Source organism: Bubalus kerabau, chromosome 18, assembly GCF_029407905.1.
Source record: "Bubalus kerabau isolate K-KA32 ecotype Philippines breed swamp buffalo chromosome 18, PCC_UOA_SB_1v2, whole genome shotgun sequence".
NCBI classification, from domain to species: Eukaryota; Metazoa; Chordata; class Mammalia; order Artiodactyla; family Bovidae; genus Bubalus; species Bubalus kerabau.
In genome coordinates, this window is record NC_073641.1 from 45900396 (window position 1) to 45913826 (window position 13431).

The following is a 13431-nucleotide window of genomic DNA, read 5'->3' on the forward strand; positions in this document are numbered from 1 at the left end:
GTCAGGAAAATCCCCTGGAGAAGGGAATGGCTACCCACTCCAGTATTCTTGCCTGGAAAACCCCATAGACAGGAGCCTGGTGGACTATAGCCCATGGAGTAACACTTTCAACACTTGCTCCATCTCTGCATTCTTTTTGTACCAGCACCTAGCTAAACATGCTTTTCTCATGACAGATCACTGAAGCATGGACTGGAATCAAGCAATGCTACTTAAAGCCCTGGCTTCAAAACTGGCCTGGTAATTCTGCCCATATTTTCTTGCTCAAAGCAAGTCACGTGAATACAGATAAATCAGAAGGACTGAAAAGTATGTAAAATAGAGCATACTGTCACTCAGTTGGTAAAGAATCCTCCTGCAATGTGGGAGACCTGGGTTTGATCCCTGGGTTGGGAAGATCCCCTGGAGAAGGGAGCAGCTACCCACTCCAGTATTCTGGCCTGGAGAATTCCATGGACTATACAGTCCATGGAGTTGCAAAGTGTTGGGCACGAATGAGCAACTTTCACTTTCAAAGCATTAGAAACTCACATGCAAAGTATGAATATACAACTCCAATATAGGGAGAGAATAGAAAACTGAGGAGAATACCGCCCGCCCCAACACACACACACACGCATTGTCATTCTGTTCAAATCTAGGAATCAGACAACAAGATATACCTCCCCAGTAGTGGAATCAGGAAAAAGTTAGTTAAAGGTTTAGGGTTAGAAATGTATCTCTGTTCACAGAATAAAAATACCAATAATGGGAAGAAAAATTTTTCTTTAAAAACTAGTACATAATTATTACTGTACTGGGTGAAGATGTAATACAATCAGTACAAAAACAAGTTTGATTTAAGTACAGTCTTTTCAGAGAGTCAGGAAGTGTTATTTCTTCTTAACTGGAAATGAGAGACAGTGATCATTTTATGTGTCAAAGATCACACACATTGCAGTTTCTACAGGCCTCATTCCTTGACAGCATAAAGAAATTTAGAGGAATTGGAACAAAGATTCTTTGAACTCCCATTGTTCTACTTGAAGTTATTACGTCACAGGGTTTGCTCCAAAATTTATGTTAGGACTAAGGCCTTTTATATAATTTGGACTTCTCACAAGAAAATACAATTCCAAGATTCATTGTGTGAGTGAATTGATTGTCTCATTTTTGGAAACTGCTTGTTTTACTATAATGCAGGAGAATTTAACTGGACAAAATAGTGGTATGTACATTGTCAGATTATCAGCTCAGACACTTCTCAGGGAGGATAGCTTTGAAAAAGAACTTAAAAGAGGCTAAGAAGGGGAAAAATAAATATAGAAACACATTAAGTTTTTCTTAAGTGCCTTTTGGGAGCATAGTTTAAAATAACTCATGGAATGAATAATACTTTAAACTTATCTAAATAGAAGCAGAACAAAGAGCACATTCCTGATTTAGAATCTTTGTTCATTTATCTTCTTTAAAATTTTACAAAGTTACTTTGCCTTCAAAAACCTACATAAAACTAATTGACTTCCTGTAGCACCATTCACAAAAATTTTTCACAAAGTAAGCAAAAATAGGTGATTGTGATTGATGAAGGTTAAATTTTGCCTGTAGCAACAGATATCTTTGTTTTTAATATAGATTTTTACTGAAACTTTTTAAAGATTATAAGCTATATGAAGTTGTCCATATCCATTCAGTATTGATAATATTTAAAGCTAATAGATTTCATCAGCAACAAAATATCACTTGTTCATTTAATAGATTAACATTGATATTATTTCTTTTAAAAGATTCAGGATAGGTTATAAGACATTCAGTCCAGCTCTGTGTAAGATAAGTATTATATATATCACAGATATATATATTATATGCTTGTATTATACAATATATATGTATGATATGTATGTATTATACAATGTGTCTATGATAACAAAAGATTATTATAGTTCATATAAATAATACAGTATTTAAATATACTGTGAAAATTAAACTTTAATTCAAAGAAATAAACAACAGGGTAAGAAGGTATAGCTATCTATAATGCAAATAGAGAAAATGAAATAAAAATTTCTTGATTAATCCACATAACAAGGAAAGAAGGAGAGGAATTTTACTTAGCAAGGCAAAAAAATAGTGAATGATTCTTACACTCAACAGCATGCATGGAGCTCAAGATGCTGAGTAGGATTTAAAAAGCAGGACAGTGAAAACCCATACAAATAGAGGGGTGTGTTTGTGTGTCTGTGTGTGTTTTGAACAAACCTAATGTTTCATGAGAAAAACATCCCAGAATTTGATTGCCACCAGATGAAATTAACAAAACGGAAACAAGGAAAATTCTGGCATAAGAAAATGTGTTCCATACATTGATAGAGGTGTAGGTTATGTGGATGACTCTCACTTGTCTGAACTATCAAATTTAAATATACAAATAAACTTAATAAAATTGTTTTCCATAGTAATATAAGTATTTATAAAACATTTTCTGTGAGCTCCAGACTTGGGGAAAAAATAGTAATTTCATTTCCTTTCTTTTATCACAGATGAAGCAGGGGGTTATAAACATGAAGAGGACAGAGTAGAATGCCCACTCAGTGCAGATTGAATTGGAATTGTCAGTGCTAGTACAAATTAAAGACTGCAAGTACAGATTAGTACATAAAACTTTATATACACACACATCTTTATACATGGAGTTTTATATATTTGTATAATATAAAAAAGCTATATATAGTTTTATATATTTGTATATATGTATGTGGGGCTTCCCTGGTGGTACTAGTGGTCAAGAACCCACCTGACAATGCAGGAGACATAAGAGATGTGGATTTGATCCGAGTCAAGAAGATCCCCACTCCAGTATGCTTGCCTGGAGAATCCCCATGGACAGAGGAGCCTGGCAGGCTACATTCCATAGGGTCTTGTATATATGAACCTAAAATTCATACATAATTGTATGTATATGTGTATCGTATATGTACATTTGTACTTCTTTCTAGTTCTGCTTTCTGAGAACACCCAGAAGAAATGACACACCAATGTCAATGAGCACACATAACATCCATATCTTAGTTTTTAGACAAATTAATAATTTTCTCTGAAGCAGTTTGATTGTTTGTAGTAAAATTGAACAGAGTAGAGATAATTCCCATGTATCTATTCATCTTTCTCCCCTCAGTTTCCCCTGTTATCATCTTGTATTAGAGTGTATTAGGATGAAATTTTGTTGTGTTGATGAACTAACACTAATACATTATTATTAGCTAAAATTCACGTTTTACATCAAAGTTTGTTTGTATTATACACTCGACACGTTTTGATGAATGAATAATGACCTAGATCCAGCATTACAATAATTTCATTTCCCTGCTCTACCAATTTATTCCTTTTTCTCTCCACACCTACCTTGGCATCCTGCAGGTCACGGATCCTTTTACTGTGTCCACAGTTTTGCCTTTTACAGGGTGTCATATGGAGTCAAGTAATATGTCGCCTTTTTAGATTGGCTTCTTCGGTTAGCAATATGCAATTAACATTCCTCCATCTCTTTTCACAGCTTGAGAACATGTTTCTTTTTATTACTGAATGGTATAGTATTTAATGGATTTACCACCGTTAGTTTATCCATTCACTGGAGAACATCTTGGTTGGTTCCAAATTTTGGCAACCTTGCATATAATTGCTATAAACATTAGTGTGAAGTTTTCACATAGGCAGAAGTTTTTAGCTCATTTGGATAAATGCCTTGGAGCACAGTTGTTAGATTTTCTGGTAAGACTACGTTTAGCTATACGGCAGATTCAGGTTCAATCCCAGGTTTAGCTGTGTAAGAAACTTCCAAAATGTCTTCCAAAGTGGCTGTTCCATTTTTCATTCCCATAACCAATAAACGAGAATTCCTGCTGCTCCATATCCTCACCAGCATTTGGTGGTGTCAGTGGTTTAGACTTTAGCCTTTGTAATAGGTGTGTAATGACATCTCTTTGCTGCTGTTGTTTTCAATTTTCTAAAGACATATGTTGACAGTGTTTTCATATATTTACCATTTGTATATTTTCTTTGATATTTGTTCAGATATTTTCCCTCTTGTTGATAGTTTCATTTGTTTTCTTGTTGAGTTTTTAAGAGTTCTTAATATATTTTAGATAATAATCCTTTATCAGATAAATATTTTGCAATTTCTTCCAACATGATTTGTATATTTATTCCCTTAATAGTGTCTTTCACAGAGAAGTTTTTAATAATGACTTCCAACTTCTTCTTCCCCTTCATAGATTGTGCCTTTGGTAGTGTTAAAAAAAAAAAAAAAAAAGTCAATGCCAAACTCTAGATACCCTAGATTTTCTCCTGTGTTATCTTCTACGAACTCTATGGTTTTGTATTATACATATAGTTCTATAATCAATTTGTAGTTCCTATATAAAATTATTAGGTTATTAAATTATTTTTACAGGTGTATGTCTAGTTTTTACAGCATATTTGTTCAAAAAGTATTCTTATCCATTGAATATCTTTACTCTTTTGTGAAAGATCAGTTGCCTATATGTATATAGGTCTATTTCTGGCCTCTCTATTCTATTTCATTGATCTAGTTGTCTATTCTTTTGCTAATATCATCTTAATTTTTTTCTTTTTAAAAGAAAAAAAAATTAACACGTAAATCAACTACTTTATTGAGCACAGTTGATTTACAATGTTGTGTTAGATTCAGATGTACACACAGTACATATTACTTTGATTACTGTAGCTTTGTACTTACTCTTGAAATCACATACTGTTCAGATCAGATCAGATCAGTCGCTCAGTCCTGTCCGACTCTTTGCGACCCCATGAATTGCAGCAGGCCAAGCCTCTCTGTCCATCACCAACTCCCAGAGTTCACTGAGACTCACATCCATCGAGTCAGTGATGCCATCCAGCCATCTCATCCTCTGTCGTCCCCTTCTCCTCTTGCCCCCAATCCCTTCCAGCATCAGAGTCTTCCAATGAGTTAACTCTTCGCTTGAGGTGGCCAAAGTACTGGAGTTTCAGCTTTAGCATCATTCCCTCCAAAGAAATCCCAGGGCTGATCTCCTTCAGAATGGACTGGTTGGATCTCCTTGCAGTCCAAGGGACTCTCAAGAGTCTTCTCCAACACCACAGTTCAAAAGCATCAATTCTTTGGCACTCAGCCTTCTTCACAGTCCAACTCTCACATCCATACATGACCACAGGAAAAACCATAGCCTTGACTAGACGGACCTTTGTTGGCAAAGTAATGTCTCTGCTTTTGAATATGCTATCTAGGTTGGTCATAACTTTGCTTTCAAGGAGTAAGCGTCTTTTAATTTCATGGCTGCAATCACCATCTGCAGTGATTTTGGAGCCCCCAAAAATAAAGTCTGACACTCTTTTCACTGTTTCCCCATCAATTTCCCATGAAGTGATGGGACCGGATGCCATGATCTTCATTTTCTGGATGTTGAGCTTTAAGCCACTTTTTCACTCTCCACTTTCACTTTCATCAAGAGGCTTTTGAGTTCCTCTTCACTTTCTGCCATAAGGGTGGTGTCATCTGCATATCTGAGGTTATTGATATTTCTCCCAGCAATCTTGATTCCAGCTTGTGTGTCTTCCAGTCCCACATTTCTCATGATGTACACTGCATATAAGTTAAATAAACAGGGTGACAATATACAGCCTTGATGTACTCCTTTTTCCTATTTGGAACCAGTCTGTTGTTCCATGTCCAGTTCTAACTGTTGCTTCCTGACCTGCATACAAATTTCTCAAGAGGCAGATCAGGTCGTCTGGTATTCCCATTTCTTTCAGAATTTTCCACAGTTTATTGTGATCCACAGAGTCAAAGGCTTTGGCATAGTCAATAAAGCAGAAATAGATGTGTTTCTGGAACTCTCTTGCTTTTTCCATGATGCAGCAGACGTTGGCAATTTGATCTCTGGTTCCTCTGCCTTTTCTAAAACCAGCTTGAACATCAGGAAGTTCACGGTTCACATACTGCTGAAGCCTGGCTTGAAGAATTTTGAGCATTACTTTACTAGCGTGTGAGATGACTGCAATTGTGTGGTAGTTTGAGCATTCTTTGGCATTGCCTTTCTTTGGGATTGGAATGAAAACTGACCTTTTCCAGTCCCGTGGCCACTGCTGAGTTTTCCAAATTTGCTGGCATATTGAGTGCAGCACTTTCACAGCATCATCTTTCAGTATTTGGAATAGCTCAACTGGAATTCTGTCACCTCCACTAGCTTTGTTCATAGTGATGCTTTCTAAGGCCCATTTGACTTCACATTCCAGGATGTCTGGCTCTAGGTCAGTGATCACAAAGTCCTATGAATTTGTCCTCACTTGAAGTTGTGTTAGCTGTTTGTTTTTTTTTTCCTTTTCCATATGTAATTTAGAATGTAGTACAGTTTGTTAATATCTAAATAATATTGGGGTTTTGATTGAGATCTCATTAACTCTGTGAAGAACTGACATCTTGACAGTATTGAGTCTTCTAATACATACATATGTATTCTTTATTTAATGAAAGCTTCTTTGATGTCTTTTACCAGAGATTTTTTTTTTTTTTAAGATTTTTTGATGTTGGCCATTTTTAAAGTGCTTGTTAAATTTGTTACAATATTGTTTTTGCTGTTTATGTTTTTGTTTTTTGCCACAAGACATATGTGATCTTAGCTCCACAACCAGGGATTCAACCTGTACCTTCTGCATTGGAAGGTGGGGGGAAAAAAAAAAGCCTAACCATTGGACCACCAGGGAAGTTCCTTACCAGAGATTTATTGTTTTCTTTATATATAAAATTTGCCTATTAGGTTTATGCTTAAAGTTTTTGCTGTTAAATAGTATCATGTTTAAATTTAAAATTCCAATTATTTGTTGTTATTTATAAGAGAACAAATGACTCATGTAATACACTTGCATCTTGCAATGTTTCCATAAGTGCTTACTAGTTACTAGGAGTTTTTTATTGTTTTTTTTGGATTTTTAACTAAGACAATCATGTACTTTGCAAATCACTACAGTTTTATTTCTTCCTTCTCAATCTGTATACCTCTTTTGTTATTTTCTGATTATATTAGCTAAGACCTCCAGTACAATATTGACTAGGAAGGGGTGAAAGTAGACATTCTTGCTTTGGTCCCATATTTTAACTCTTAAATATCATTTTCCACTGAAATAATCCAAGGACCATTAGAGAAAACTCTTTTTCCTGATAAACTTAGGCTGAGAAAAAGTAAGATGAAATTCTAATACCTCAGGGTGCTAGAAATGAGAGAAACAGTCAAGAAAACAATGTAGACGGAGGGAAAAGAAATATGGGCCAGCCTGAAGAGGCTTTCAGTGGGGACATCTAGGATAATTTGGACATAAAATAAATAGTGGTAGCAATTGATTATAATTCACTTAATAAAGTTTCATTAGCTATTAGTGTTATAAACAAATGAACAGGAAAGTTAAAGAGCAGAAAAAGTGCTTTCTTGAAAAAAAAAATCAGCTAATAAATACATGAAGAATGATGTAATTATATAATCATTGTGCCTGTGTGCTTAGTCGCTCAGTAGTGTCCGACTCTGTGACCTCCTGGACTGTAGCCCACCAGGCTCCTCTGTCCATGGGATTTTCCAGAATACTGGTGTGGGTTGCTATTCCCTTCTCCAGAGGATCTTCCTGACCCCAGGATTGAACGTATGTCTCCTGCATTGGCAAGCAGAGCCGTTACCAGGTGACTCCTTAACTGAGCCACCTGGTAATCACTAATGCTAATGCTAAGTTGCTTCAGTCATGTCTGACTCTCTGTGACCCCATAGACAGCAGCCCACCAGGCTCCCCAGTCCCTGGGATTCTCCAGGCAAGAACACTGGAGTGGGTTGCCATTTCCTTCTCCAGTGCATGAAAGTGAAAAGTGAAAGTGAAGTCGCTCAGCCGTGTCCGACTCCTAGTGACCACATGGACTGTAGCCCACCAGGCCCCTCCGTCCATGGGATTTTCCAGGCAAGAGTACTGGAGTGGGGTACCATTGCCTTCTCCATGGTAATCACTGAGCCCCACTGAGCCCCATATAATCATTAATAGTTGGTAAAACTATTGGTTGGTAGTATAGTGAAGAGAAATAAGATATTTATGGGGTCTTCAAAGTATCTCACTACAAATTACTTATTAATGACAATATGGAAAATAAAAACTTTACACAGGAGAGATATAGTGGACATCACCTAAACCAACTGATCAAAATTAATATTACCAACTTTAGGATGGGCTTCCCAGGTGATGCCTAGAAAAAACCCACCTGCCAACGTGAATTCAATCCCTGGGTCAGGAAGATCTCCTGGAGGAGGCCATGGCAACCCATTCCAGTATTCTTGTCTGGAGAATCGTGCAGACAGAGGAGCCTGGTGGGCTGCAGTCCATGCAGTCACACAGAGTCGGACACGACTAAAGCAACTTAGCACAGAACTTTAGGATAATCAAATATTACATGGCTTCTAATATGATGCACCATGGTGAACACATCGTATTTGTAGTAATATAACCAAAATGCATAACTTGAACCTAATCTTAAAGAAATATTGTATAAATCCTAATTGAGGGACATTCTACAAAAATAACTCGCCTTTAGATCACAGAATGCTTGAGATTCAAAAAAAATTAAAGAATTCCTTTAGAATAGACTAAATAAACATAATGATAAAATGCAATGCTTGATACTAAGTGTATCCATATGGGGAAAACTGATAAATGGCAATACTAAGAAAATTGAAATTATAATGAAATTATACCAATAACTTAGATTAGATAATAGTATTGCATTGGTGTTAAATTTCCTGATTTTAATAATTGGTTAGATAATAGAATATTTTGAGCCTTAAGTTATTCATACTAATTGTTTAGTACTGGAGACATTGGCTCAATCCCTGGGTCAGGAAGATCCCCTGGAGGAAGAAATGGCAACCCACTCCAGTATTCTTGCCTGCAAAATCCCATGGACAGAGGAACCTGGTAGACTACAGTCCAAAGGGTCACAAAGAGTCAGACATGACTAAGTGACTGTGCATGCATAAACAGGGCATACTATATCCAAATCCAGAGGAATGGTGAACTTATTAAAAGGGTAGTTGTACTAGTCTTGCAACGTGTGTGTGTAACACACACACATAACTATATATATATACACACACACACACACACACACACACACACACACAGTGCATATATACTTATACACACACATTTATTGTTACTTTTCCTTACAAAATGGTTCCAAGCACCATGGATGCAGGCATAGCATTTTTACCCTAAATGCAAATACATATATGAACTCTCATATATTACTTTCTAATAGGGCTTCCTTGAAATGGCATCCCACTCCAGTATTCTTGCCTGGAGAATCCCAGGGACGGGGGAGCCTGGTGGGCTGCCGTCTACCGGGTCACAGAGTCAGACACGACTGAAGTGACTTAGCAGCAGTAGCAGTAGCAGGGCTTCCTTGATGGCTCAGATGGTAAAGAATTTTCCTGCAATGTAGGAGACAGGAGTTTGATCCCTGGGTCAGGAAGATCCCCTGGAGAAGGGGATGGCAACCCACTCCAGTATTTTCACCGGGAGAATCCCATGAACAGAGTAGTTTGACAGGCTACAGTCCATAGGGTAGCAAAGAGTTAGACATGACTGAGTGACTAACACTTAACTTACTTAACAGGTATTTCAAAAGGAATATATTATAATGTTTGAGGTTCACAAGAATATAGCATGAAAAACAAAATAATTACTTAAGGGAAACACAAAAAATTTCTAGTATTTGAAGTTTTTGCAAATTCTCAAGGGAAAAAAGAAATGATATAGTGAATCATGAAGCAAATAGTATCCTTATGCAAACAGAATGGAAGGATTCCAAACACAGTTTCTCATAACACCCCCAAAATGAAGCTAATGGCAACATCATCTTCGCTGCTTTCTGATGGTTATTTATATAACAAGAGTAGACTGTGGATTAATGGATGAGCATCATCATTGTTAGAATAGCTTTTCCCCCCGTACTTATGCTTTTGAAACTATTACACAATTGATTGCTAAACTGTGATGTGTTGAGAATTTATTATCTACCATGCTCTGTGTGCTAGGGATTAGCATACAATGGGTCTTTTGATGCTTTTCAGGAGACTTCCTACTTTTATAGTTTGCTTTAAATCACTCAAGTAAGGATTAGTGTACAGATTCAAGCTCATGGTCTAGCTATGTTGTTATAATTCCTTTATAATATAACTTAGTTCCCTGCAGTAAACATTGCCAGTTAAAATAGTGATGGTATATGTAAAATGATTTAAATATGAATCTGTCAGTGAAAGTGATTTTCATTAGTAGATGTGCCAAAAAATGAAAGTAATGGGAACTCTGCAAAAATTTAAATAAAAGCTGTGTTTTTGCTAAAACAAACCAAATACATAGAAAGTATTTTCACATTGTCCTAAGACAGTACTCACTAGTGATATCAGCATATCCTTAAAGAGACACTCTAAATTTGAGACACATTGAATTAAACACATTTAAAACTTTTGCAGGATTTTTCAGAGCTTCTAATTTGCAAACATAATTATATATCACTTAAACATTAATATTATATGCAGTTTACCTCAATTCAAATTGGTATATAGCCACTGTTTCCTTCACAGTTTTTTAACCTTAAGGAATCAGAGTTTTATGAGTACATGCATTGCAGTTAGATAAAAATTGGGAGGACATGAGAAGGCTTCAAGGTGGAGGTTGAAGTTGTGAAAAATAGTTCAGTTCAGGTTTTTTTTTTTTTTTTTTAATCTAATTGGAAGGAAGCACATAGACATTTCAGGTATTTTGAAAAGAAAAAAAAAAAAAGAAAGAAAAATCAAAGACTGAGTGAAAAAAAAAAGTTACTAGATTAAAAAGGATTCCATGCAAGAACATATTATCTCTGCTGTCATTGAGATAAATATCAGTGACAATGAGGAAATAATGTTGAATATAGACTTAAGCAGCAGCAGCAATGCATGAATAAAGCATCTCAAAGAGTCTAATAACGTGGGACTTCCCTGGTGGCTCAGTGGTAAAGAATCTGCCTGCCAGTGCAGGTGATGCAAGTTTGATCCCTGGGTTGGGAAGATCCCCTAGAGAAAGAAATGGCAACCCACTCCAGTATTCTTGCCTGGGAAACTCCATGGACAGAGGAGTCTGGCTTGATGCCGTCTACGGGGTCACAAAGAATTGGACACAACTTAGGGACTAAACAACAACAACAACCTTCCTAGTTTCCTCTAGAAGTCAGAGATTTGGAGTGTACCTGGAAATACGTGTTTTTATAAGCCCTCTAGGTGTTTTTGTTTTTTCCTTATTTTTGAGAAGCAGTTCATTTGATGTTAATTCCAAGCATATATTGATCTTTTCAAAAAGATACTATATCTTCAAAATATTTGACACGTAAAGCTCCAAAGATATAATGATCAAAGCTTTAGCCTTTAATAAAAATTAATTAGGTCACTGATGAAGAATAAAGAAGAGTGAGGATTAAGGACTCCCATGAAATGCCATAGAACTTTTAGAAGATATAAATTAAAGGAAAGAGAAACATACAGGTGAAACAAGCAAAGATGAAGTATTTTATTTACTTAAACCAGTCTCTCAGAAAATATTCTACAGCTTAAATGCATGAATGGTGAAAGTAGAATGGATGATACAGAATTAGGTATATTTTGTTTTTTATTGGATTTGCTGGGGTTCTCTAAGAAGCTTGTGATTCTCTTGTACTATTAATCAGCATTGAAAGGAATAGCCATTTAAATCTGATGCTTTGGTCACTTTGCTATTAAGGATATATGTGTTCTTTATGTATTGTGACCTCTTATCAGATACATGATTTACAAGTATTTTCTCTCGTTCTGTATGTTGCCTTATCATTTTGTTGACCATCCGTTTTTGCTATGCAGAAACTTTTCAGTTTGATGTAGTCACATTTGTTTATTTTTGTGTTTCACTGATTGTGCTTTAGGTGTCATATAAAGCAAAAAAATCACTGTCATGAATCTGTCAAAGAGCTTTTACCTGTGTTTTTGTCTAGAATTTTTAAGGTGTTAGGTTTTACATTTAAGCCTTTAATCCATTAGAGTTCATTTCTGTGATTGTGTAAGACATAGGTCTTGTCATTCTTTTGTATGTGACCATCTTACTTCACCAGCATCATTTATTGTATATACTATCTTTTCTCCATTGAGGATTCTTGGCCCCCTTGTCAAATATTATGAGCATAGGACTTGAATAGATATTTTTCCAATGAAGCTATTCAAATGGCCAGCACATACATAAAAAGATACTCATCATCATTAATCACTAAGGAATGCAAAAAAATTGCAATGAGGTATCATCTCATATGTGTTAGAATGACTATTAGCAAAAAGACAAGAGATAGCAGATGCTGGCAAGAATGTGGAGAAAAGGGAACTCTGGTGCCTTGTTGCTAGGGATGTAAATTGGTGCATCCACTATAGAAAACAGTATGGAGGTTGCTCAGAAAAATAAAAATAGAACTACATATGACTCAACAATTCTGTTTATGTGTATATATCTGAAGCAAACAAAATCACTATGTCAAAGAGACATCTGCACTCCTTTATTCTTGCAGCATTATTTATAGTCTCTGAAACAAGTAAACAATTTAAGTGTTCATAGATAAATGGGCAAAGTTAATGTTAGATATATACAAACACAGAGAGAGAACAGAATAACGTTTAGTCATAAAAAAATGAGGAAGTCCTGCCATTTGCAACAGTGTGGATGGAACTTGAGGGAGTTAGGCTAAGTGAAAGAAGTCCAACAGAGCAAAACAAGTACTGTAGGATCTTACTTGTGAAATCTAAAAATAACTAAACTTACAGAAAAAGAGATTAGATTGTAGTCACCAGAGATGGGACTTGGGGTGGGAGAATTAATGAGAGTTGTCAAAAGGTACAAACTTCAGTTATAAGATAAAGTAGTACTGGGATATAATCCACAGCATGATGGCAGTAATTAACACAGATGGTGGTATAGTCACTAAGTCGTGTCCAACTCTTGCCATGTCATGGAATTCAGCCTGTAGGCTCCTCTGTCCATGGGTTTTCCCAGGCAGGAATACTGGAGTGGGTTGCCATTTTCTTTTCCAGGGGATCTTCTCAATCCAGGGATTGAACCTAGGTCTCCTGCATTGCAGGTGGATTCTTTACCGGCTGAGCCATCGGGGAAGACATAACTAACACTGCTGTATAGTATATTTTAAAGTATATCCTAAAAGATCTCATCAAAAAGAAAAAAAATTTTTTGAATATATGAAATGATGGATGTCAGTGCATTGTGGTAATCACTTCACAGTGTGTATATGTCGTTAGGCTGTAAATCTTAAACTCATACAGTATTCTATGTCAATTTTACCTAAATGAAACTGTAAACAAAGGA

General features: G+C 36.1%; 1 long non-coding RNA gene across 1 annotated transcript in view; it reads left to right on the forward strand.

Moving 5' to 3' along the window:
• Positions 1-173: 173 nt before the first annotated feature.
• The window catches only part of LOC129633099 (uncharacterized), a 38079-nt gene continuing 24821 nt past the window's right edge, over positions 174-13431 (forward strand). Inside the window, exon 1 of the long non-coding RNA XR_008704885.1 lies at positions 174-240. This is a non-coding gene — a long non-coding RNA (uncharacterized LOC129633099). The remainder of the gene's footprint in view (positions 241-13431) is intronic.